Below are 26,942 nucleotides of genomic sequence, written 5' to 3'. Positions count from 1 at the left end.
CAAAGACAAATGTTTTCTCCATTGACCAGCCTGGGCTGGAACGGGTGGCGAACAGAATTTAATTACTAGGTACCCTCACCGCGCGATTCATTCTTCCTTCGGAATGAAACTTCATTGGCAAGATGGATGGCTACGGCTGATGGGTGCCGAGTGCAGTTCAATCTTAGCCAGATTTATGGCCTGTAGAAATTTCACTAGATTTGTTTTGTTTAAAAAAAAAAAGTCGGGAGAAAAGAGTGGGGGGTTTGCTCCAGCAAGCACAAGATTTCTCTCTCGCTCGCTTTTCTGATTCTTTCTCCTACCTGATGGATTGCTATCTATCATTCCAAGTATGATAACACAGCCCGATCAAAAACAAAATGTTCTTGGTGTCTTGGTTTTGAGGCCTGTTCCTGGGGTTCTTTGGAGCACTGATTCGGAAAATTACCTTGGATAGTTGGGTTGTTGTAGGGTTTTTTGGGCTATATAGCCATGGTCTGGAGGCATTCTCTCCTGACGTTTCGCCTGCATCTATGGCAAGCATCCTCAGAGGTAGTGAGGTCTGTTGGAACTAGGAAAGGGGGTTTATATATCTGTGGAATGAACAGGGTGGGACAAAGGACTCTTGTCTGCTGGAGCTAGGAGTGAATGTTTCAACTGACCACCTTGATTAGCATATAATGGCCTGACAGTGCCTAAAGCAAACTTTTGTTGAGAGGTGATTAGATATCCTTGTTTGTTTCCTCTCTGTTGTTATGCTGTTGTAATTTTAGAGTTTTTTAATACTGGTAGCCAGATTTTGTTCATTTTCATGGTTTCCTCCTTTCTGTTGAAATTATCCACATGTTTGGGGGATTTCAATGGCTTCTCTGTGTAGTCTGACATAGTGGTTGTGAGAGGGGTCCAGCATTTCTGTGTTCTCAAATAATATGCTGTGTCCAGGCTGGTTCATCAGGTGCTCTGTTATGGCTGACTTCTCTGGTTGAAGTAGTCTGCAGTGCCTTTCATGTTCCTTGATTCGTGTCTGGGCAATGCTGCTGCGTTTGGTGGTCCCTATGTAGACTTGTCCACAGCTGCATGGCACACAGTAGACTCCTGCAGAGGTGAGAGGATCCCTCTTGTCCTTTGCTAAACGAAGCATTTGTTTAATTTTTTTGGTGGGTCTGTAGATAGTGCGATGTTGTGTTTCCTCATCAGCTTCCCTCTGCGGTCAGTGGTTCCCTTGATGTATGGCAAGAACACTTTTCCTCTGGGTGGATCTTTGTCTTGATTCTCATGGCTTAGTCTCGGTTGTCTTGCAGCTCTTCTGATGTCTGAGGTGGAGTCTCCATTGGCCTGGAGAGCCCAGTTGAGGTGGTTCAGTTCATCTTAGAGGAGGTGGGCTTCGCAGATTCTTTTTGCATTACCTTGGATACTTACTTAGGCAATCCCTCGTAGCTCAAGTGAAGTGTCTTGGGGAAGGGGAAGGTGGACCCCTTGAAGACCCCAGATGTTAACCACAAGCTTGATCATGTTTGGATCCCAGTCCTCGTGGACAAAAAGTTGAACATGCTGATGACAACATCGTCTGTGCGCATTCAGAAGAAGACCAACAAGTCACTTTAAACACCTTCGCAGAATAATAATAATAATAATAATAATAATAATGCAACTTCAATTGCAAAAGACAAAGATGGAATACTGTAAAAACACAATCCAGAGCAGAAGGGAAAACTGGCAAAAGAATCTCTCTATGGACATGAAAAATTGAAAGTCAGAAAAAACATGGCTGTGGCTCACAAATGGAACTCTGAAAAAGGAGACAAAGGAGTGCCTGATTCTGGCAGCCCAAGAACAAGCCATTAGAACAAATGCCATCAAAGCTAGAATTGAAAAGTCGACAACAGATCCCAAATGTAGACTCTGCAAGGAAGCAGATGAAACAATAGATCATATACTCAGCTGCTGCAAGAAGATTGTGCAAACAGACTACAAGCAGAGGCACAACACCATTGCTCAGATGATTAATTAGAATTTGTGCCACAAAGACCATCTGCCTGCAACAAAAAAGTGGTGGGATCACAAGCCCGAAAAAGTTACAATGAATTCAAGCTACTCTGGGACTTCCGAATTCAGACAGTTCTGGAGCACAACACTCCTGACCTCACAATCGTGTTAAAAAACAAAGTATGGATTGTCGATGTCTCAATCCCAAGTGGCAGCGGGATTGCAGAGAAACAACTGGAAAAGCTGATACGATATGAGGATTTAAAGATCGAACTGCAAAGACTCCGGCACAAGCCAGTCAAGGTGATCCCAGTGGTGATCGGCACACTGGGTGCAGTACCTAAAGACCTTGGCGTGCACTTAAACACAATTGGCGCTGACAAAATTACCATCTGCCAGTTGCAGAAGGCCACCTTACTGGGATCTGCACACATTATTCATTGATACATCACACAGTTCTAGACACTTGGTAAGTGTCCTCCCAACCCTGCTATACGACTCTCTACAGACATCACATGCAACTCCTGGAACGATTCCATCAGCGCTGCCTCCGAAAAATCCTGCAAATCTCTTGGGAAGACAGGCAGAAAATGTCAGCATGCTGGAAGAAGCAAAGACCACCAGCACTGAAGCGATGATCCTCCGCCATCCACTCCGCTGGACCAGCCACATTGTCCGGATGCCCGACCAGTTGCTCTACTCCGACCTCAAGAACAGAAAACCGAGTGTTGGTGGTCAGGAAAAAAGATTTAAAGATGGGCTCAAAGACAACCTTAAAACTCTGGCATAGACACTGAGAACTGGGAAGCCCTGGCCCTTGAGCACTCTACTGGAGATCAGCTGTGACCAGCAGTGCTGCAGAATTCGAAGACGCACGAATGGAGGGCGAAAGGGGGAAACGTGCCAAGAGGAAGTCTCATCAAGCCAATCCTAACCAAGACCACCTTCTGTCTGAAAACCGATGTCCTCACTGCGGGATAATATGTGGGTCAAGAATAGGGCTCCACAGCACCAAGAACTGGGAAACCCTGGCCCTTAAGCACTCTAACTGGAGGTCAGCTGTGACCAGCAGTGCTGCAGAATTCGAAGAGGCATGAATGGAGGGCGAAAGGGGAAAATGTGTCAAGAGGCACATTGCAGGAGAACACGTGGATCAAGAATAGGGCTCCACAGCCACCACGACACTACACTTGGAGGCCCATCATCCTCAGGTTACGAGGGATTGCCAAAGTAAGTAAGAATGGCCATCTGCCAGGAGGGCTTTGATTGTGTCATCCTGCATAAGGAGTTTGACTGTATGGCCCTTGAGGTGCCTTCTAAGTCTAGGATTCTATGGGAAGCAAAACAGAATGGGAGGTGGAGAAGATCAGAAATTGGTGTGTGTGTATGTGTGTGTGTGCACGGAACGTGGAATTGTGTGGAAGAGCTTTTCAGGATGCACCAACCCGACCATAATGAGGGGCTTGTGCAAATGACAGAGGATGTCTGGGAAAAGAGGAGGGGGCAATTAAGCCGTCAGCAGAGACATGGGAAGGGTGGGTGGGTGGGGGGCGGCCCCCCTGTATTTCATGCCTGGCTTCCTCCAGGCGGTTAATTGAGCTGTCTCATTAAGAGAAAGGGGGGGGGGGACACTTTGACAGCTTTTGAGTGCTAATTCCTTAATGGGTCCCTCCTCCTTTTGCTGTCAGGTTCTGGAATCGAACAAGGCCCCCTCCTCATTTGAAATAATTTTAAAAGAAATAATAATAATAATAATACAAATCCCCTCGCGGTGTGAATTTGCGTCAGTGCCGGCTTTACAAGAGGAACAATCCTGCTCCCAGCTCAGGCCCTCCAAGGCTTTGGTGTTCAGAAACTCCAGCATCTCGAGCTGAGTACCCCTAGGCATGCGCTGAGTGCAAGCCCTTGGGGCAGCGGCGGAGGAAGGCGAAGCAGAGAGTGTACGGTGCTCTATAAAGATCCTAACAGCAAAATGCCTTCAAGAGCATGCAAAGGATGCAAAGGAACCATCGTCGCTCGGTGGTAAAAAGCACATGCTTTGCAAATACAAGGATGCTTCGTATTACGTACTTTCCACCAAGAGAAGGAATGCTGTAGGGAAAAAAAACACAGAAAAGCAGCTCAACTTTTTTGTTCCTAACGCACCAGTGAAATGAAATAACCAGGACATGCACAAGCAGGGAAATCTATTTTAGAGTCGGCATGGGCATTGTTTTGGACTTCAATTCCCACAATCCCTGGCCTCAGGCCCTTTCCTTTGAGCAGTGTAGACTCATACATATAACACAATTAAAAGCAAATCATATGGATTATATGGCAGTGAAAAAGGGGCCTCTGTCGATCTCTGCTGCCGCCATTTGTGCTGCTTCGAATTCTGCAGCACTGCTGGTCACAACTGACCTCCAGTTCACACGCTCAAGAGCCAGGGCTTCCCAGTTCTCAGTGTCTATGCCACAGTTTTGAAGCCCATCTTTAAATCTCTTTTCCTGTCCACCAACATTATGTTTTCGGCATAGTAACTGCTTTGGGAGACAGCGTTCGGACAAATGTGGCCAGTCCAGCGGAGTTGATAGATAGCCATCCAGCCTTAGCTTCAAAACCTCTAGAGAAGGAGACTCCACTCTCAGGCAGCCCATGAACTTAAGGAATAGTAAATGGGTCTTTGTGCACTTGTATATAACAAAAATACCACTTGTATAACATAAACAATGATATAATTCAACAACAGTATATAAACATGCTGCACTGTTAACCTCACAGCGACAACAAACAGTATGGTGCACTTCTCAGGCATTTATTTATTTCAGGTATTTATACCCCGTTCTTCTCGATCTCCGAGGAGGGACTCAGAACGGCTTCCCAACAGTCAACAATTCAATGCCAAGCATGATATAAAACACATAATAAATACCTCACTACCTCTGAGGATGCTTGCCATAGATGCAGGCGAAACGTCAGGAGAAAATGCCTCTAGAACATGGCCATATAGCCCGGAAAAACCTACAATAACCCACATAATAAATACATCCACATACATTAATATATATATATATACACACACACACAGTAGAACTAGTTCACCAGATTAAAATTGCCACATTAAAATCGTCGTCCAAAACAGTCCAAGTAGAGTCCAATAAAATCTTGTCTTCCCAGTAAAACAACTATTTTGTGAACGCTTGATCCCATAACCAGGATTTAAGTTCTTTCCAGAAGGTCAGAAAGGAGGTGGTGGATCTAACATCATTAGGGAGGGAGTTCCACAGCTGAGGGGCCACCACGGAGAAGGCCCTATCTCTCGTCCCCACCAAATGCGACTGCGATGGCCGTGGGACCGAGAGCAGGGCCTCCCTGGATGATATTAAGGTCCTAGATGGTTCATAGAGGGAGATATGTTTGAACAGGTAAACTGGGCCAGAACCGTTTAGGGTTTTATTAGTTAACACCAGCACTTTGAATCGAGCTTGAAAGCTAATAGGCCGTCAATGGAGATGGCGTAGCAAGGGAGTTGTATGCTCTCTTTACCCTACTCCCATGAGCAACTTGGCCGCTGAGCATTGGACTAGCTGAAGCTTCTGAGCAGTCTTCAGAGGCAACACCAGTAGTCTATTCAGGATGTAACCAAAGCATGAACCACCGTGGCCAAGTCATCTTTCCTGGCACTATTTTTGGGGAGAGTTGACCTGACAAAGAGGAAAGCTAGTGTAGACTCATTAAATGTGCTTCAAAGTAGATAATGTGGATGATCTGATTTAATAATCTGGATTATTTGGTATAGAAGGGGCCCCTGAATCTGCAAGGATGGCTTGACTTGGAGGTCTCTCATTCATGCTGTCACTATAAGCAGAAGTCAACATTGAAAGCAATTAGCAACAAAATAAAGCAATCAAGCTTGAACTGGGAAAGAATGGGATGCTGCTTTAGCTGATCCTGCTATGTCTGCATGCGTCTACCTGCAACAGGTAAGGTCAACAGCAGCTGCCTCCAGGATCCCATACTGAGCATCCTTGAATAGCAGAACAAAAAAGGAGAAATTAAGAGAGTGGTTTGAGTGTTGCACTAAGACTCCGAAGCCCAAGGTTTGACTCCCCACTCCACCATGGAAACCCATCGGATGACCTTGGATGAGTCACACTCTCTCAGCCATAGAGGAGGGCAAAGACGAACCCGGCCTGAACAAATCTTGCCACAAAAACTCTGTGATAGCTTCATCTTGGGGTCACGGTAAGTCAGAGAAATGAAAGAAATGACTTGAAGAAACATGACAGGAAGGAGAAGGAGAAAGAGGAAGAGGAGGAGGAGAGTTGGCTTCACTGCTATTTCCTGCAGAAAGAAGGAAATAATAAAAGGAAGGAAGGAAGGAAAGAAAGAAAGAAAGAAAGAAAGAAGGAAAGAAGGAAAGAAGGAAAGAAGGAAAGAAAGAAGTGTTGGGTTTCATCCCTGGACTGCACAAGTCACTTGTGTCATCAAGTTTCCAGATCTCAATGAGTAGTTAGACTAGAGATAAGATTAAGCTGAGGGATTCCTTTCACCCACTTTACCATGCATGTTTTCCAAAACAACTTTGTATTTCCTCTTCCTGCTTGCCACTGTCTCCTCCCCCTCCTCCCTTCGATAATACAGGAATGGAATTCTGTAAGGGAACTTCCTCTTTAAGTTTCATTACCCTGGGTTGACCATGTGGTCTCCAACATTGTTCTCTTCTGCTTTTTTCTTCCTTCCAATGAGGACGCATTTTGCCTCTGTCTTTAGGCAAAATGTAGCTGCATGGATTTTTTTTTACTTTTTACCTTTTATCTTTCTTTAGAAGATGAGATTTAGTAAGCTAGTTAGCTCTAAGACCTTTTCTATCTAGAACAGCATTTCTCAACCTGTGGGCCGGGACCCCTGGGAGGGAGTTTCAGACAGGTCGCTAAAGACCACCAGAAAACACAGTATTTTCTGCTGGTCATGGGGGTTCATGTGTGGGAACTTTGGCCCAATTCTATCATTGGCAGGGTTCAGAATGCTCTTTGTTTGCAGGTGAACTATAAATCCCAGCAATTACAACTCCCAAATGTCAAGATCTATTTTCCCCAAACTCCACCAGTGTTCACATTTGGTCATATTGAGTATCAGTGCCAATTTTGGTTCATCATTGTTTGAGTCCACAGTACTCTCTGGATGAAGGTGAACTACAACTCCAAAACTCAAGGTCAATGCCCACCAAACCCTGAGTATCTGTGCCATTTTTGGTGCATCATTGTTTGAGTCCACAATGATCTCTGGATGTAGGCAAACTACAACTCCAGAACTCAAGGCCAATGCCCACCAAACTCTTCCAGTGTAGTGAGTCTACACTGCTATATAATCCAGTTCAAAGCAGATAATCTGGATTTTATATGGCAGTGTAGAAGGGGCCAGAGTCTTCAAGGAAGTACTTCAAGTCTCAAGACTTGCTGGAGAACATCTAGGAAGCTATAAACAGCTTTCAGACCAGGATGCTATTCCCTCCTGTGGTCCTTTGTCCTAACGATGTAGAAGACCTTGGAAACGTTCCTCTTTTGCCCCCAGGATTCCAGTGCTTGCATGGGATTTGTTGGCCCAAGATACAATATTTCCAAGTTCCGATTAGGATCAGCTCCCTGAAATATGCCAACTATGTGCAAGACCACAGAGGTGGGGGTGTTTTTCTTTCTTTTTTGGACTACAATTTCCAAAAATCCAGTCTGCCCATTAGCTATGTTTGCTGGAAGAGTCTGAGAGTTGTAATCTCAGTTGTTCTTGTCCAAGGGAAAGGATAGGGATAAGTTATATGAAAAGGGTGTGTTTTCCAAACTTTGCAAGAACAGAGAAGTGCCACTTTCCAAGGGCACAACCCAGCAAGGGCATTGCGTGTTGCCATCACTTGCGTGGGTCTCGGTGTACCGAAATGGGGACAATGTTCTGAGAACTTTTGATGACTCTTCTGGGGAGGGTGGGGAGCAGGCCGCTCCCCTGGCACTCTTTACCACGTTTTACAGCTAAATGCAGACCCTGGCTGGGTGCCCAGCAAGGAAAGGAGAGGAGGGAATGTTTTATGGCTTAAACACAGGGAGGAGAGCAGGTCTGTTTCCTCTGGCGGTGCCAACTCCGTCCTGCATGCACATCAACTTGACCTTCACAGGTCAACCCCTTTGAGAGCCTAAGTCACATGCATCAAATTGAGGGTCCGTAGGGTAAATCTGGCCCTCCAGAAGTTGGACTCCAATTTCTATATTCATCATTAGATATCATGACTAGAGTTGATGGGAGTTGCCATGTAGCAGCATTTCTCAACCTGGGGGTCGGGACCCCTGGAGGGGTCATGAGGGGTTGACCAAGGGGTCGCCAAAGACCATCAGAAAGCACAGTATTTTCTGTTGGTCATGGGGCTTCTGTGTGGGAAGTTTGGCCCAATTCTATCATGTTGATTGCAGGTGAACTATAAATCCCAGCAATTACAACTCCCAAATGTCAAGATCTATTTCCCCCACACTCCACCAGTGTTCACGTCTGGGCATATTGAAAATGTGTGCCAAGTTTGGTCCAGATCTATCATTGTTTGAGTCCACAGTGCTTTCTGGATGTAGGTGAACTACAACTCGTAAAGTCAAGGTCAATGCCCACCAAACCCTTCTAGTGTTTCTGTTGGTCATGGGGGTCTTGTGTGCCACATTTGGTTCAGTTCCATCATTGGTGGAGTTCAGAATGCTCTTTGATTGTAGGTGAACTATAAATCCCAGCAACTACAACTCCCAAATGACAAAATCTATTTTTTTGAGTGAAGGACATACATCGGGTTGTTAGGTGTATGCTGTCCAAATTTGGTGTCCATTGGCCCATTGGTTTTTGAGTTCTGTTAATCCCACAAGTGAACCAACAGAAACAGGGTTTGGTGAGCATTGACCTTGAGTTTGGGAGTTGTAGTTCACCTACATCCAGAGAGCACTGTGGACTCAAATCTGGACCAAACTTGGCACGAATATTCCATATGCCCAAATATGATCAGAAATGGAGTTTGGCGGAAATAGATCTTGACATTTAGGAGTTGTAGTTAATGGGATTTATAGTTCATCTACAATCAAAGAGCATTCTGAACCTCACCAATGACAGAATTGGGGCAAACTTTCCACAATGAACCCCCATCACCAACAGAAAATACTTAAGGCCATCCAGTCCAACTCCCTTCGCCAGGGCAAGAAAATGTAATCAAAGCCCTCCTGACAAAGAGCCATCCAGCCATAGATATAGATAGATATGATTCACACACACAGAGAGATATAGTATCATGGATTTGAAAGGGACCCCTAAAGAAGGGCAATTATATGTTGCATGTTCCAGAGTAGGCAAACCAGACAATCTCCACATCAACACTGACAAAGAAACAACAAGAAACACTAGGTTCTTGTGGTTTTTTTCGGGCTATAGGGCCATGTTCTAGAGGCATTCTCTCCTGACGTTTCGCCTGCATCTATGGCAAGCATCCTCAGAGGTAGTGAGGTCTGTTGGAATTAGGACAATGGGTTTATATATATGTGGAATGGCTGGGGTGGGGCAAAGAGCTCTTCTCTACTGGAGCTAGGTGTGAATGTTTCAACTGACTACCTTGATTAGCATTTGAAGGCCTGGCTGAGCCTGGGAAAATCTTTTGTTGAGAGGTGTTAAGATGTGCCTGGTTGTTTCCTCTCTGCTGTTTTGCTGTTGTAATTTTAGAATTTTTTAATACTGGTAGCCAGATTTTGTTCATTTTCATGGTCTCCTCCTTTCTGTTGAAATTGTCCACATGCTTGTGGATTTCAATGGCTTCTCTCTGTAGTCTGACATGGTGGTTGTTGGTGTGGTCCAGCATTTCTGTGTTCTCAAATAATATGCTGTGTCCAGGCTGGTTCATCAGGTGCTCTGTTATGAACATGGCCCTATAGCCCGAAAAAACCCACAAGAACCTAGTGATTCCAGCCATGAAAGCCTTCGACAATACATTGAACAAGAAACACTGTTTACCCACAAGCATAAAAAATTACATATATCAGTAACCAACACAGTGACAAATGCAAGATACTCCACTTTGGCAGAAAAAATGAAATGCAAAGATACAGAATGGGTGACGCCTGGCCTGAGAGCAGTACGTGTGAAAAAGATCTTGGAGTCCTCGTGGACAACAAGTTAAACATGAGCCAACAATGTGATGTGGCGGCAAAAAAAGCCAATGGGATTTTGGCCTGCATCAATAGGAGCATAGTGTCTAGATCTAAGGAAGTAATGCTACCCCTCTATTCTGCTTTGGTTAGACCACACCTGGAATATTGTGTCCAATTCTGGGCACCACAATTGAAGGGAGATGTTGACAACCTGGAATGTGTCCAGAGAAGGGTGACTAAAATGATCAAGGGTCTGGAGAAGAAGCCCTATGAGGAGCGGCTTAGGGAACTGAGCATGTTTAGCCTGAAGAAGAGAAGGCTGAGAGGGGATATGATAGCCATGTATAAATATGTGAGAGGAAGCCACAGGGAGGAGTGAGCAAGCTTGTTTTCTGCTTCCTTGGAGACTAGGACGCGGAACAATGGCTTCAAACTACAAGAGAGGAGATTCCATCTGAACATTAGGAAGAACTTCCTGACTGTGAGAGCCGTTCAGCAGTGGAACTCTCTGCCCCGGAGTGTGGTGGAGGCTCCTTCTTTGGAAGCTTTTAAGCAGAGGCTGGATGGCCATCTGTCAGGGGTGATTTGAATGCAATATTCCTGCTTCTTGGCAGGGGGTTGGACTGGATGGCCCATGAGGTCTCTTCCAACTCTTTGATTCTATGATTCTATGATTCTTTCTCATTACTTTATTTTCCACATCACCAGACTGGGCCACAGCAACGCCTGGCAGGAGATGGCTAGTAATAAATAAATAAGATTATCTGATTTGATCTAATCCGGATGATATGGCAGTGTAGAAGGGGCCATCCTCTCCACTCAACCTGCAGAATTAAACTAAATTTCCAGCAGTTGAAATATATATATGTCGTCAAAGGCTTGAAGACACAACAACAATGTGTGAATGAGAAATTTTATTCAGGGATGGATTTTTTTGTATAGCGAGGGAGGTCATATCTTCATTTTTGCCTCCCTGTCCTATAGCTAAGACATTCTGTATGTTTACAAAAAACAGACAGAAGGGAAGTTAGGGCGAGAGCAGCCTTCGCTTCGAAGCAAGCCAAGAGCCGAGGCGAAATGGACGGCATGAGCTGGAAGTGTCCCTTTCTCCTCTTGGAGATTGATCTCCCAAGAGACCATGGCTTTGGCCGCTCCTGGCCGGGGCCAGAGAAAAGATGGCTGCGTTGGCTCTGGCAGAACAAACAGGGAGGGGAAGGGGAGGAGGGAACGTGCACGAAACCCCTTTTAAGGCCAGGCAGCAGTGTCTGGGAGAGGCCCCTTCCCCAGTTCACCCAGCTCAGCTCCCGCTGTGACAGTTCCCCCACCCCATGATGGATGGGAACTCTCTATGCTCTCTCCAGGTGGAACGTGGGCTGCTCATAGATGATAAGAAGCTACCCATAAATCTTAAATAGAAGGGAACCAGAACTCTGGGAGGAGGGTGGGGGAGAGAAAGAGAGAGGGAGGGATGGAAAGAGGCTGCACAGGAGAGGCTTCAGTTTCTGGCTTTGCTGCTGACCAGCCACTCTAAGGCCCGATGGATGTTTTGGACTATGGTGTCCATCACTGGTTAGGGATGATAGGAAGCACTAGGTAGGGGTGGCTAGGGTATAATCAAGGATGACACACATGGAATATTGTGTCCAGTTCTGGGCACCACAATTGAAGAAAGCTGGAATGTGTCAATCAAAGAGGGTAACTAAAAGGATCAAGGGTCTGGAGAACAAGCCCTATGAGGAGCGGCTTAAAGAGCTGGGCATGTTTATTTATTTATTTAGAAGTTTTCTATACCGATCTTCTCACCTACAAGAGGGACTCAGATCCGGTTCACAACAACTTGTAGGTGTTCATATACAAAAATACAAACCACACAATTCATCATCATTACACAATTAAAAACATATTACATTACAACATCGTCGTCATCACAATCACATAGCCACGTCGTCAAAGCATTCCTGGTCATAATTCACAGTTATTCATTCTCCTTCCATGTGGACCAGAGTTGACTCAGTTGTCAAAGGCCGCATTCCATAGCCAAGTCTTTGTTAGCTTCCTGAACGTCAGGAGGGAGGGAGCAGTTCTAATCTCCTGTGGGAGGGAGTTCCAAAGCCGGGGAGCCACCATCGAGAAGGAACTGTCTCTCGTTCCCACCAACCGCGATTGTGACAGTGGTGGGATCGAGAGCAGCCCCCCCCCCCAGAAGATCTTAAAGACCTTGATGGTTCGTAAGGGAGAATCCGTTCGGACAGGTAAACAGGGCCAGAGTCGTTTAGGGCTTTGTAGGTCAAAACCAGCACTTTGAATTGTGCTCGGAAGCTAATCGGCAGCCAGTGGAGCTGGCGTAACAGAGGGGTTGTATGCTCCCTGTACCCAGCCCCCGTTAGAAAACTGGCTGCCGAGCGTTGGACTAGCTGCAGCTTCCGGGCAGTCTTCAGAGGCAGTCCCACGTAGAGAGGGTTGCAGTAATCTAAACGGGATGTAACCAAAGCATGGATCACTGTGGCCAAGTCAGACTTCCCAAGGTACGGGCGCAGCTGGTGCACAAGTTTTAATTTAGCCTGCAGAAGAGAAGGATGAGAGTAGACATGATGTTGCTGTTAATTCGTTTAGTCGTTTCCGACTCTTCGTGACTTCGTGGACCAGTTGACGACAGAGCTCCCTGTCAGTCGTCACCACCCCCAGCTCCTTCAAGGTCAATTCAGTCACTTCAAGGATACCATCCATCCATCTTGCCCTTAGTAGGCCCCTCTTCCCTTTTCCTTCCAATTTCCCCAGCATCATTCTCTTCTCTAAGCTTTCCTTTCTTCTCATGATGTAGCCAAAATACTTCATCTTGGCATGATAGCCATGTATAAATATGTGAGTGGAAGTCATAGGGAGGAGGGAGCAAGCTTGTTTTCTCCTTCCCTGGAGACTAGGACACAATGGAACAATGGCTTCAAACTATAAGAAAGGAGATTTCATCTGAACACGAGGGAGAACTTCCTGACTGTGAGAGCCGTTCAGCAGTGGAACTCTCTGCCCCGGAGAGGGGTGGAGGCTCCTTCTTTGGAAGCTTTTAAACAGAGCCTGGATGGCCATCTGTCAGGGGTGCTTTGAATGCAATAAGTATGTGAGAGGAAGGCACAAGGAGGAGGGAGCAAGCTTGTTTTCTGCTTCTCTGGAGACTAGGACGTGGAACAATGGCTTCAAACTACAAGAAAGGAGGTTCCATCTGAACACGAGGAAGAACTTCCTGACTATGAGAGCCGTTCAGCAGTGAAACTATCTGCCTCTGAGTGTGGTGGAGGCTCCTTCTTTGGAAGCTTTTAAACAGAGGCTGGATGGCCATCTGTCAGGGGTGCTTTGAATGCAATATTCCTGCTTCTTGGCAGAAGGTTGAACTAGATGGCCCATGAGGTCTCTTCCAACTCTATGATTCTATGACGTTATGTACAGGTTGAGCATCCTTTATACCGGCGTTTCTCAACCTTCCATTTCTAAGCCAAAGAGCCGGCGTTGTCCGTAGACACCTCCAAGGTCATGTGGCTGGCATGACTGCATGGAAAGCCATTAACTTCTCCCTGGAGAGGTACCTATTGATCTACTCACATTTGCATGTTTTCGAATTGCTAGGTTGGCAGAAGCTGGGGCTAACAGCAGGAGCTCATGCCGCTCCCCGGATTCAAACCTGTGACATTTCAGTCACCAAGCTCAGCAGCTCAGCAGTTCAACCCACTGCGCCACCGGGACCTCCCTATTTTGGGCATTACAATTCTAGGCATTACAATTGGTAAATTACGTCCTTTTCCTCCATTTGGGACAAATGACGACACTTAAAATGGGCATTATTAAAAATTCACACAGTATACAAAGCTTGTCCATGCTATTTCCAATTTCTATGTATGGTTGTGAAAACCGGACAGTGAAGAAAGTTGAACTGGAAGAAGATCAACTCATTTGAGACGTGATGCTGGCGGAGAGTCCTGCCGATGCCAAAGAAGACCAATAAAATAGATCCAAGAGCAAATCCAAGAACTCTCTCAAGAAGCCAAGACTGACTACACGGAAGACGTTGTACTCACGAGAGCACAGGACTTGTTGGGGGGGAAAAGACAACAAAAAGCAGCAGGAAAGGAGAACAATTGTATTTCAGGTGGATGGTTTCAATTGGATTCAATCCAGGAAGACCTGAGTAAAGCAACGGAGTTGAAGCTGACTTGATGTTTCAAGGTTGAGAAGAGATTCAGACTTGACTTTATCCTCTTTCTAAATGAGTCCCCTTCTACACTGCCTTAAAAAATTCAGATTATCTGCTTCGAACTGGATTAAAGGGCAGTGTAGACTCATATAATCCAGTTCAAAGCAGATAATCAGGATTTTATATGGCAGTGTACATGGGGTCTGAGATTTCCCCCTGACTATAATGCTAGAAAATTTGGGGACTGCATAAAAATATCCTTTGGGGAGGGGGGTGGCAGAACTTTTGGATGCCTCCTGTCAACTGAATACAGTTGGGCATCACTTTGATTGGCACAGGTAAATGAAATAGAGTCCTGGGATCTATAGTTGACAAGGTAGGGCAGAGAAGGCGAAATGTCCAGTGAACCTACAATTCCCATGGTTCTGTAGCACTGAATCACAGCCATTAAAGTGGTGTCGAATTGTATTCATTATGTAGTATAGATGCACCCTTAAGGGGAAGGTACAGATACTCTCATGTTGCCCCCTTTCTATAGAAAATACAAATCCCAGGATCCCATAGCATTGAGCCAAGGCAGTTAAAGTGATGCCAAGCTGTATTAATGAATACTGGAAATCCACTGTCATGCTGGTTTGAGAAACACCAATTAGCTTTCGGACTTCAAGTTATATATTGTATTGCTTAGATTGTTAGCTGCCTTGGGTCTCCTCTTATGAGAGAGAAAGTGGGATAATAATAATAATAATAATAATAATAATAATAATAATAAGGCAGACAAGAACCAACATTGATGGAAGTCAATAGTTGAAAACTACTTGAAGTGCAAAAGACAAAGAGGGAATACCGTAAAAATACAATGCAGAGCAGAAGAGAAAGCTGGCCAAAGAAGGCTCTCCGTGGACAGTTCCTGAGGAACATTGAGAACAAAATGGACAAGGAAAAAACATGGATGTGGCTCACAAATGGAAGTTTGAAAAAGGAGACAGAGGGCCTGATTCTGGCAGCCCAAGAAGAAGCCATTAGAACCAACGCCAGAATTGAAAAATCGACATCAGGTTCCAAGTGTAGACTCTGCAAGGAAGAAGGCGAAACGATGGATCATAAACTCAGCTGCTGCAAGAAGATCGAGCAGACATTCTACAAGCAGAGGCATAACACTGTTGATCAGACGATCCATTGGAATTTGTGCCTGCGACAAAGAACTGGTGGGATCACAAGCCTGAAAAAGTTATGGAAAATTAAAATGTCAAACTACTCTGGGATTTCCAAATTCAGACTGACAGAATTTTGGAGAACAATACTCCTGACCTCACGATCATGGGGAAAAAAACAAAACAAGTATGGATAATTGATGTTGCAATCCCAGGCAATGGCAGGATTGAAGAGAAGCAACTGGAAAAGCTGACACTGTATGAGGATTTAAAGATTGAACTGCAAAGACTCTGGCACAAGCTAGTCAGGTGGACCCAGTGGTGATCGGCACACTGGGTGCAATGCTTAAAGACTTTGGCCTGCACTTAAAAACAATCAGCGCTGACAAAACTACCATTTGTCAGCTGCAAAAGGCCACCCTACACCGAGCCACATGTATTGTTCACTGATTTATCACACAGTCCTAGACACTTGCGATGTTGGAAGTCTCCAATGTGTGATCAAATACAGTAGAGTCTCACTTATCCAACATAAACAGGCCGGCAGAACGTTGGAGAAGCGAAAATATTGGATAATAAGGATTATATTGGATAATAAGGATAACGGAAAAGACTATTGAACATCAAATTACGTTATGATTTTACACATTTTATTTATTATTTATTTATTTGGAGTGCTTCTACCCCGCCCTTCTCAACCTCCTAGGGGGGACTCAGGGCGGCTTACAAAAGGCACAATTCGATGCCCAACAGTTCACTTAATACAACATACAAAATACAATATAACGACAACAGTTATAACTAGTTAAACAATCAAATTAATACAATAGCAGCAATAAAATCATCTTGTGGTCAACGTTCGCCAATTCATAAATCCATAATCCATCCAGCATTGTCGTTGTCCTTTCCTACTCTGGTCGTCATTGTCTTTTATCCATCTGCCAGCTTACCCAAAGGCCTGGTCCCATATCCAGGTTTTTAACTTCCTTCTGAAAGAGAGGAGGGATGCTGACCTAATTTCCCCGGGGAGTGAATTCCACAGGTGAGGGGCCACCACCGAGAAGGCCCTGTCCCTCATCCCCACCAGTCTCACTTGTAATAAAGGTGGGGCCGAGAGCAGGGCCTCCCCAGAAGATCTTAAACTCTGAGGTGGGACGTAGAAGGAGATACGTTCGGACAGGTACGCTGGGCCGGAGCCGTATAGCACCAAAACATCATGTTTTCAACCAATTGACAGAAAAAGCAGTTCAATACACAGTAACATTATGTAGTAATTACTGTATTTACAAATGTAGCACCAAAACATCGCAATGTATTGAAACAACCGTGGATCCGAGCAGGAGGCAGACTGCATTGGATAATATAGAATGTTGGATGAGCGAAGGTTGGATAAGCGAGACTCTATTGTACAAAGGCCAGCATAGTGATCTTGTGTGCTGTGTATTAATCTTGTTATGCAGTTATGCCGGCCACATGACCGTGGAGGTGTTTACGGACAACGCCAACTCTTGAGCTGAGCTGCTGAACTCGCTAACCAAAAGGTCGCAAGTTCGAATCCAGGGAGCAGGGTGAGCTCCCGCTTTTAGCCCCAGCTTCTGCCAACCTAGCAGTTCAAAAGCATGCAAATGTGTGTAGATCTATAGATACTGCTCTGGTGGGAAGATAGCAGTGCTCCATGCAGTCATGCCAGCCACATGACCTTGGAGGTGACTATGGACAACGCTGGCTCTTTGGCTTTGACATAGAGATGAGCACCAACCCCCAGAGTGGGACACGACTGGACTTAATGTCAGGGGGAAATCTTTACCTTTACCTTAATCTTGTTATGTATCAAACAGCAGCAGCAACAACAACAGCTCAAATAAAGAAAGTGAACCAAGGCCCATCTACACTGTGATATAATTCTCTGGCGACGCATACAATGTAGTTTAACTGCACTGAACTGCATGATGAGTCTATACAATGCAGTTCCAAACTGTGTTATATGGCAGTGTAGATGGGGCGCCTACATTGGCCACCCTTTTTAGCAAACCCAAGGTGTTGGGCTCGGTCTCTGCCAGGATCAATGGCTCTGCACCCGCCACCGCCGACAGTGTTTGCAGCCAAGCAGCCAGCGCTCCCGACAACACCCGGCTCTCCTTTGCCCTCCCCCAGCTTAAATGGTGATTTATGAATGTTGCCTGCCACAACAACCCAAGTGTCCCTGGAGAAATCACTAGAGTGAATTAGACTCCCCCCTCCCGCCTCCATGGCCCCCCTGCCCTGGCAATGTAGCCCACAATCTAATGTCATCCAGGGGATTAATTAGTGACTGTTGATTAAATCCAACCTTAACCCCTTTCTTGCCGGGATCAAACCGAGCACAACTTTGGCCAAGCCTCCCTCCTTCCTTCCCATCCGGCCTGTCCTTATTGCTCTTTTGTCTTTTGTGTGCGCTCCTTCTGCCGTTCTTTTCTCAGCTTGGGGAGCATCTAGAATGAATGCTGTTTGACACCACTTGAACTGGCATAGCTCAATGCTATGTGTTTATGGGAATTGTAGTTTGGTAGGTACCCAAAGGCTAAAGGCCATGCAAAGTTACAACTCCCAGGATTCTATTCAGCTGTGAAAGCATGGGAATGGTTGTTTTACAAAGTCATTAGCCTTCTCTGCCAATGGGCACTGGTACTTCACTATACTACAAATCCCAGGATGACATAGCATTTTTTTGAGAAACTGCAAGTCGCTTCTGGTGTGAGAGAATTGGCTGTCTGCAAGAACATTGCCCGGGGAAGCCCAGATGTTTTACCATCCTGTGGGAGGCTTCTCTTGAAATCATGGAGGAATTTAAAAGGGTCTGGCCCTGAAAGCAAGACCCTGTGGACCCACCAAAGAGGGCTCGCTACAATGGTGAGCAAAGAGAAGCCCAATTTAAAAGGCTTGTCCTAAGTTCCCAAAAGAAATCTCACCAAAACTATAAGTTACTATCTTTTATGGGGGGGGGGGTCATGTTCGACTTCACTCTCATGTCCCCATGAGGAGCTGGAGCTAACAGACGGGACCTCACCCTGCTCCCCGGATTCGAACCACCAACTTTTCGGTCAGCATTCAGTCATAGCAAGTGGTTGGAGATGTAGGTTTGCAGGTCTTTAATCCGGTCTGCCAAAGAGACCTAGGACCTCACCAAACCACAACTCCCAGGAGTGATTCCGTGGCATTGCGCCATTGCAGTTCAAGTGGTGTCGAGTGGCGTTAATTCTACAATATAGATACATATTGGGACAGTTTAAAAAGTATCATGGCACTGGATTGACTAGGGTTGTGTCTACATTGTAGCAGTAATGACACTCGACACTTGAACTGCAATAGCGCAACTCTATGGAATCCTGGGAGTTGTAGTTTGGTGAGGCCCCAGCCCTCTTTGGAAGAGAGGATTACACCTAACCTGTATACCTACAACTCCATAGCAATGAGCTATGGGAATAAAAATGATATCAAATGTTATTAATTCAATAACAACAATTTATTATTATTTAGATACACCCTTGGATTGTCTCAGACTACGGCCCCATCTACACTGCCATATAAAATCCAGATTATCTGCTTTGAACTGGATTATATGACTAGATTCATATAGTCCTGCTCAAAGCAGATAATGTGGATTTTCTGCTTTAATGTATTGCCGAAGGCTTTCATGGCCAGAATTACTGGGTTGTTGTAGGTTTTTTCGGGCTATATGGCCATGGTCTAGAGGCATTCTCTCCTGACGTTTCGCCTGCATCTATGGCAAGCATCCTCAGAGGTAGTGAGGTCTGTTGGAACTAGGAAAAAGGGTTTACATTTATATATCTGTGGAATAACCAGGGTGGGGCAAAGGACTCTTGTCTGTTGGGGCTAGGTGTGAATGTTTCAACTGACCACCTTGATTAGCATATAATGGCCTGACAGTGCCTAGAGCAAACTTTTGTTGAGAGGTGATTGTTTGTTTCCTCTCTGTTGTTGTGCTGTTGTAGTTTTAGAGGTTTTTTTTAATACTGGTAGCCAGATTTTGTTCATTTTCATGGTTTCCTCCTTTCTGTTGAAATTGTCCACATGCTTGTGTATTTCAATGGCTTCTCTGTGTAGTCTGGCATGGTGATTGTGAGAGTGGTCCAGCACTTCTGTCTTCTCAAATAATATGCTGTGCCCAGGTTGGTTCATCAGGTGCTCTGCTATGGCTGATTTCTCTGGTTGAAGAAGTCTGCAGTGCCTTTCATGTTCCTTGTTTCGTGTTTGTGTGCTGCATTTGGTGGTCCCTATGTAGACTTTTTCTGCTTTGATAATCTGTGGCACAACCCTTGTGCTGCCGAGCTTCTAACCTGAAAGTTGGCAGTTCAAATCCGTGGGACAGGGTGAACTCCTGTTGTTAGCTCTAGCTCCTGCCAACCTAGCAGTTCAAAAACATGCAAATGTGAGTAGATAAATAGGTACTGCTTTGGTGGGAAAAGGCAAAAGACGCTCCAAGAAATCATGCTGGTCAAACGACCAGGAGGTGACAATGCAGGCTCCTCGGCTTGGAAATGGAGAACAGCACTTCCCCCAGAGCCAGAGATGAGCATGGCCTCCAAAAAGCCAGAAATGAAAGAAGAAGCCTTTGCTTTTGTTTGTATTTGTGTGTGTGTGTGTGTCACTGTATGGTAACAAAGCATTGGATGTTTGTTGGTATCTGTTTAAACTGTAATCCGCTCTGAGTCCCCATGGAAAGAAGGAGGGAATAAAAAAGTGTTGTTGTTGTTCTTGTTACGTATTATATTATATGGCAATGTAAAAGTGGCCTCAGTTGACCATTTAGAACAGTGGTTCTCAACTTTCCCAATGCCGAGACCCACTAATACAGTTCCTTATGTTGTGGTGACCCCCAACCATAAAATTATTTTCATTGATACTTCATAAATTTGATGTACAGGCTGTATTTTCGTCCACTGGACCAAATTTGGCACAAATACCTGAAACGTCCAAATTGGAATACTGGTGGGGTTGGGGGGGGGGGGGGGGATGATTTTGTCATTTGGGAGTTGTAGTTGCTGGGATTTATAGTTAACCTACAATCAAAGAGCATTCTGAACTCTACCAACAATGGAACTGAAACATACTTGGCACACAGAACTCTCATGACCAACAGAAAATACTGGAAGGGTTTGGTGGACATTGACCTTGAGTTTGGGAGTTGTAGTTCACCTACATCCAGAGAGTACTGTGGACTCAAACAATGATGGATCTGGACCAAACATGGCATGAATCCTCAATATGCCCAAATGTAAACACTGGTGGAGTTTGGGGAAAATAAAGCTTAACCTTTGGGAGTTGTAGTTGCTGGGATTTGTAGTTCACCTACAATCAAAGTGCATTCTGAGCCCCACCAACAATAGAACTGGGCCAAACTTCCCACACAGAACCCACATGACTAACAGAAAATGACATGACTAACAGAAAATACTGTGTTTTCTGATGGTCTTTGGCGAACCCTTCTGACACCCCCTTGTGACCCCCTAGGGGTCCCGACCCCAGGTTAAGAAACACTGATTTAGAAAGAGAGTTTAGGTTGGGTTTCTAAATCCTCCACTGAGTCCCCTTCTACATTGTCACATAATCCAGATCATCAAAGCAAAAACAACAACAACAAAAACAACAACATTATCTGCTTTGAACTGGATTATATGAGTCTACACTGCCATATAATCCAGTTCAAAGCAGATAATCAGGATTGTATATGGAAGCAGTGTAGAAGGGCCCCCAAAATGAAGGTCTAGGACTGCAAACATCTTTGAAAAGCTTCATCCTGGGCATCTGTCAACCCGATCCTCAAGCATCAGTAAGCAGTCCTATTTATTTATGTTTTGAATGCTAATGTTTACGGAGCAACATGTATTTAAAGATCAAGGAGGAAACCTGCCCAGTTTGGGGTCAGTGGATCCCTTTTGCAGTCATCACAACTCCGTTCTTGGGCCATGTTTACATACATCCCTTTGGAAACCACTCTCCAAGCTGATCCATGTATTTTGCCCTATACATCCCCTGTTATTCCAACTGACCCCTGTCTGATCCTCCCTATGCCTTACATCCCCTTGGCCGGCTGCTTCCTTGGTGGGCGGTCTCTGCCGCAATGTAACCCAACCATCCTCCCTTGTTTATTGAGGGAAATTTAATTTACCCAACTCGTGTCTTGCTAAATAAATGAGAGCCTGCCTTGAGAAAACAAGTATAGAGGCATTTCCGGCCCAGAGAAGGCAGACGGATCAAAGCCCCGTCTAGGGTCAGAGTTGTCTAGGAACAGTTTGCATTTCAGTGGTTTTGGAAACATAGAGCAAAAAAAGGGTGAAAAATTCTTATTCCAAGCTACAATACTCGTTACCCATTTTTGCCTTTGGGTGCATCTACATTGACAAATGAATGCAGTTTGACACCACTTTTAAGTTTATTCCCCCTCTAGGTATTCTATAGATCAGGCATGGGCAAACTTTGGCCTTCCGGGTGTTTTGGACTTCAACTCCCACAATTCATAACACCCGACCTTTATTGCCCCAACTTTATTTTCCATCTTTATCTCTATAATCATCTTGTTGATGGGAAGCTTCCCACCAGAGTGGAAATCATCTATCAGACAGATGGCAAGCTATTTAACCTCAGCAGACTGAAAGCCAAAACCAAGGTCACAAAAACATGTTATAGAACTCCAATATACTGATGATAACGTAGTTTGTGTGCATTCAGAAGAAGACCTACAAGCCACTCTAAACACCTTTGCAAAAGCATACGAGAAGCTCAGCCTGTCATTGAATATCAAGAAAACCAAAGTGCTCTTCCAGCAATCACCAGCCAATCCCTCTCCAGTGCCAGAAATACAGTTTAATGGTGTAACATTAGAAAATGTTGACCATTTCTACTCCCTTGGCAGACACCTCTCCACAAAGGTCAACATTGATACCGAAATACAACACCACCTGGGATCTGCAAGTGCAGCACTTTTCCGAATGAAGCAGAGAGGATTTGAGGATCGGGACATCCATAGGGAGACCAAGGTGCTTGTTTATAAAGCCATTCTCCTCCCAACTCTGTTATATGCCTACGAAACATGGACTGTCTACAGATGTCACACTCAACTTCTGGAACAATTCCCTCAGCATTGCTTCCGGAAAATCCTGCAAATCTCTTTGGAAGACAGGTGGACAAATGTCAGCGAAGACCACCAGCACTGAAGCAATGTTCCTATGCCATCAACTCCACTGGCCATGTTGTCCGCATCCCCGATCACCATCTCCCAAAGCAGTTACTCTATTCCCAATACCTGTTGGTGGAGAGGAAAAGAGATTTACAGATGGGCTTAAAGCCAACCTTAAAAACTGTGGCATAGACACCGAGAACTGAGAAGCCCTTGCCCTTGAGCGTTCTAACTGGAGGTCAGCTGTGACCAGCAGTGCTGCAGAATTCAAAGTAGTACGAATGGAGGGTGAAAGGGTGAAACGTGCCAAGAGGAAGGCTTATCAAGCCAACCCTGACTGGGACCGCGTTCCACCTGGAAACCGATGTCCTCACTGTGGGAGAACATGCGGATCAAGAATAGGGCTCCACAGCCACCTAAGGACTCACCACCAAGACCACTAGAAAATTGTAATGACCATACCAAAGAAACTAGAGGTGATGAGGTCTATCCAAGAGGTCCTTGAGTGCTCTAACTGGAGGTCAGCTGTGACCAGCGGTGCTGCAGAATCTGAAGAGGCACGAATGGAGGGCGTAAGGGAGAAATGTGCCAAGAGGAAGGCATATCTAGCCAACCTTGACCAGGACCACCTTCCACCTGGAAACCCATGTCCTCACTGCGGGAGAACATGCAGGTCAAGAATAGGGGTCCACAGCCACCTACAAACCCACCACCAAGACCACTACACTTGGAGGGCCATCATACTCAAGCTACGAGGGATTGCCTAAGTAAGTAAGTAAAGTGTTTTCCAGAAGTGGGAACCAGAGTACAAAGAGAAGGTAGAATGACCCAAATGGGATCATTGACCAGGACCACCTTCCACCTGGAAACCCATGTCCTCACTGCGGGAGAACATGCAGGTCAAGAATAGGGGTCCACAGCCACCTACGGACCCACCACCAAGACCACTACACTTGGATGGCCATCATACTCAAGTTACGAGGGATTGCCTAAGTAAGTAAGTAAGTAAAGTGTTTTCCAGAATTGGGAACCAGAGTACAAAGAGAAGGTAGAATGACCCAAATGGGATCAAAACATGATCAAAGAAAGGTATGATGGAAGAAGGAGAAGCTTGTGGTTAACATCCCGGGGTCTCCAAGGGGTCCTCCTTCCCCTTCATTCCTGCTCCAGCCGAGAGGATCCTGGTCTTGTGCTTTCGGCCATAGCTTGCAAGGGGTTAACGCCTTCCTTCCATTCACGCCCCAGTGTTCTCCACTCACCCACTATATATCTTCCTGCTCCTACTTCTCCCCCTTTCCTTTCTGCTGCTCCCAAGCTCTGATCATTAATCAAGGCCGCTCTGGGAGATGGGGGCAGAGAGAGCTTGCCGGAATTGGAAAAGCAGCGGCTGCTTCTGCCGCTACTATTGCAGCAGCGAAGGAATGCCTTTGCCCAGCTTGGGGCTACTGTTTTGCAGATGTGTTCAAAGTGGGGTTAAAAAGAAGAAGAAAGGATGGAGATGGCTTACATGTTGTTGGAGGGGGGGAAGGCATGGGGAGAGATTAAAAGAAAGGAGGCATTTCCCCCTTAGATCCAAAATCTGATGCAGAAACATAGAATCAAGGAGTCGTAGTGTTGGGGTAGCTGTTTGGCAATAGAGGTAAAGTACAATACAATAATCACCTGGTGGTGCAGCGGGTTAAACCGCTGAACTGCTGAACTTGCTGACCAAAAAGTTGGCAGTTCGAATCCTGTTAGGCCCAGCTTCTGCCAATCTAGCAGTTCAAAAACATGCCAATGTGAGTAGATCAATAGGTACCGCTTCTGCAGGAAGGTAATGGCGCTCCATGCAGTCATGCTGGCCACATGATCTTGGAGCTGTCTATGGACAATGCTGGCTCTAAGGCTTAGAAATGGAGACGACCACCAACCCCCAGAGTTGGACACAGTACCCTCTCCATAACCCTGCTGAGGGATTTCTATGAGAACAAGAAGGTTGGGCAAATCCCTCTGGCTGTTTCCCAAGCCAGGTATTCATCAAGATCTCATCTTATATATATAAAAATGCTCTGTGCATAATGAGTACCTTAAAAACAAAAGAACCAATGAATGAAATCACACCAAATTTGGCAACAAAACGTATCACAACACAAGGAGTGACCATCACCCAAAAATTATGATTTTGTTATTTGGGAGTTGTAGTTGCTGGGATTTATAGTTCACCTACAATCAAAGAGCATTCTGAACTCCATCAGTGATGGAATTGAACCAAACTTGGCACATAGAACTCCCATGACCAACATAATATACTGGGTTTGGTGGGCACTCACCTTGAGTTTTGGAGTTGTAGTTCACCTACATCCAGAGAGCACTGTGGACTCAAACAGTGATGGATCTGGACCAAACTTGGCACAAGCACTCAATATGCCCAAATATGAACACAGATGGCGTTTGGGGGAAATAGACCTTGACATTTGGGAATTGTAGTCACTGGGATTCACAGTTCACCTACAATCAAAGAGCATTCTGAACCCCACCAATGACAGAATTGGGGCAAACTTCCCACAATGAACCCCCATGAGCAACAGAAAATACTTAAGGCCATCCAATCCAACTCCTTTCATCAGGGCAAGAAAACGTAATCAAAGCCCTCCTGACAAAGAGCCATCCAGCCATCAATATAGATAGATAGATAGATAGATAGATAGATAGATATGATTCACACACACACAGATATAGTATCATAGATTTAAATGGGACCCTTAAAGAAAGACAATGATATGTTGCATGTTCCAGGGTGGGCAAACCAGACACTCCACATCAACACTGACAAAGACACAACAAGAAATACTGTTTACCCACAAGCAAAAAGGAATTACATATATTAGAAACCAACACTTTCTCATTACTTTATTTTCCAGATCAACAGACTGGGCCACAGCAATGCGTGGCAGGGGACAGCTAGTATATATATATATATATATATATATATATATATATATATATAGAGGGGGGGTGGTGGTGGTGGTGGTGCAGTGGATTAAACCACTGAACTGCTGATCTTGCTGACCGAAAGGTTGGCAGTTCGAATCCGGGGAGCAGGGTGAGCTCCCGCTATTAGACCCAGCTTCTGCCAACCTAGCAGTTCGAAAACATGCAAATGTGAGTAGATCAATAAGTACCACTCCAGTGAGAAGGCAACAATGCTCCATGCAGTCATGCTGGCCACATGACCTTGGAGGTGTTGAGTTATGTCAATCCCACAAACGAACATTACATATATATAGGGGGGGGGGGGCATGATGGTGCAGTGAGCTAAACCATGGAGCTGCTGAACTTGCTGACCAAAATTCAGCAGTCCAATGCTGTCAAATTGCATTATATGACTCTACAGTTGGATCTACATGACTATATAATCCATATTATCAAAGTAGATGATCCAGATTATTTGCTTCGAACCGGATTATATGAGGCTGAATCTACATTATATATTCCAGATTATAAAAACCGGTTCCAGCTCCCCATGCAGGGACATGAGAGAAGCCTCCCACAAGGATGGTAAAACATCTGGGCGTCTGCTGGGCAACGTCCTTGCAGATGGCCAATTCTCTCACACCAGAAGCGACTTGCAGTTTCTCAAGTTGCTCCTGCCATGAAACAAACAAAAACAGATAATCCACATTATCTGCTTTGAACTGGATTATCGGAGTCTACATTGCCATATAATCAAGTACAAAGCAGATAATAATAATAATAATAATAATAATAATAATAATTGTGCGGTTTTCTGAAATTGTATATTTCTGCCGCTTCTCTGATTGTGCATTTGTACTTTGATTCTGTAGCCCACTTGTCAATGGATGCCGAGAATCAGCAGCATCCACCGTGGCTCTTTTTATCCTGGGCATAGACCGAGCCAGTATAAACTTCGTTTTGGTATGTTTCTCCATAGTGCTAATGGGTTAGGTGCTCTTGGTTCCACTCCTCAGCTGAGACCTCTTTGACTTGGCTGGACCTGCTGGTAGTTACACTACCGCCAACACAGCTCTCAGCATCCTTGGAGCAGTTAAGTCCCCCACCACAACAAGTTGGCACCCATCGGGGGGACACATCTCTGTGGCCCAAATGATTCACTGGAACTTATGTCACAAGTACCACCAACCAGCAGTAAATAATTAGTGGGATCATAAACCTGCAAAGGTAGTGGGAAATGAACACACAAAAATACTGTGGGACTTTCGAATCCAGACTGACAAAGTTTTGGAACACAATACACCGAACATCATGATTGTGGGAAATAAAAAAGTTTGGATTATTGATGGTGACAGTTGCATTGAGGAAAAAGT

The sequence above is a fragment of the Anolis sagrei genome, chromosome X, assembly GCF_037176765.1.
Source record: "Anolis sagrei isolate rAnoSag1 chromosome X, rAnoSag1.mat, whole genome shotgun sequence".
Taxonomy (NCBI): Eukaryota; Metazoa; Chordata; class Lepidosauria; order Squamata; family Dactyloidae; genus Anolis; species Anolis sagrei.
Note: the sequence above shows the minus strand (reverse complement) of the source record.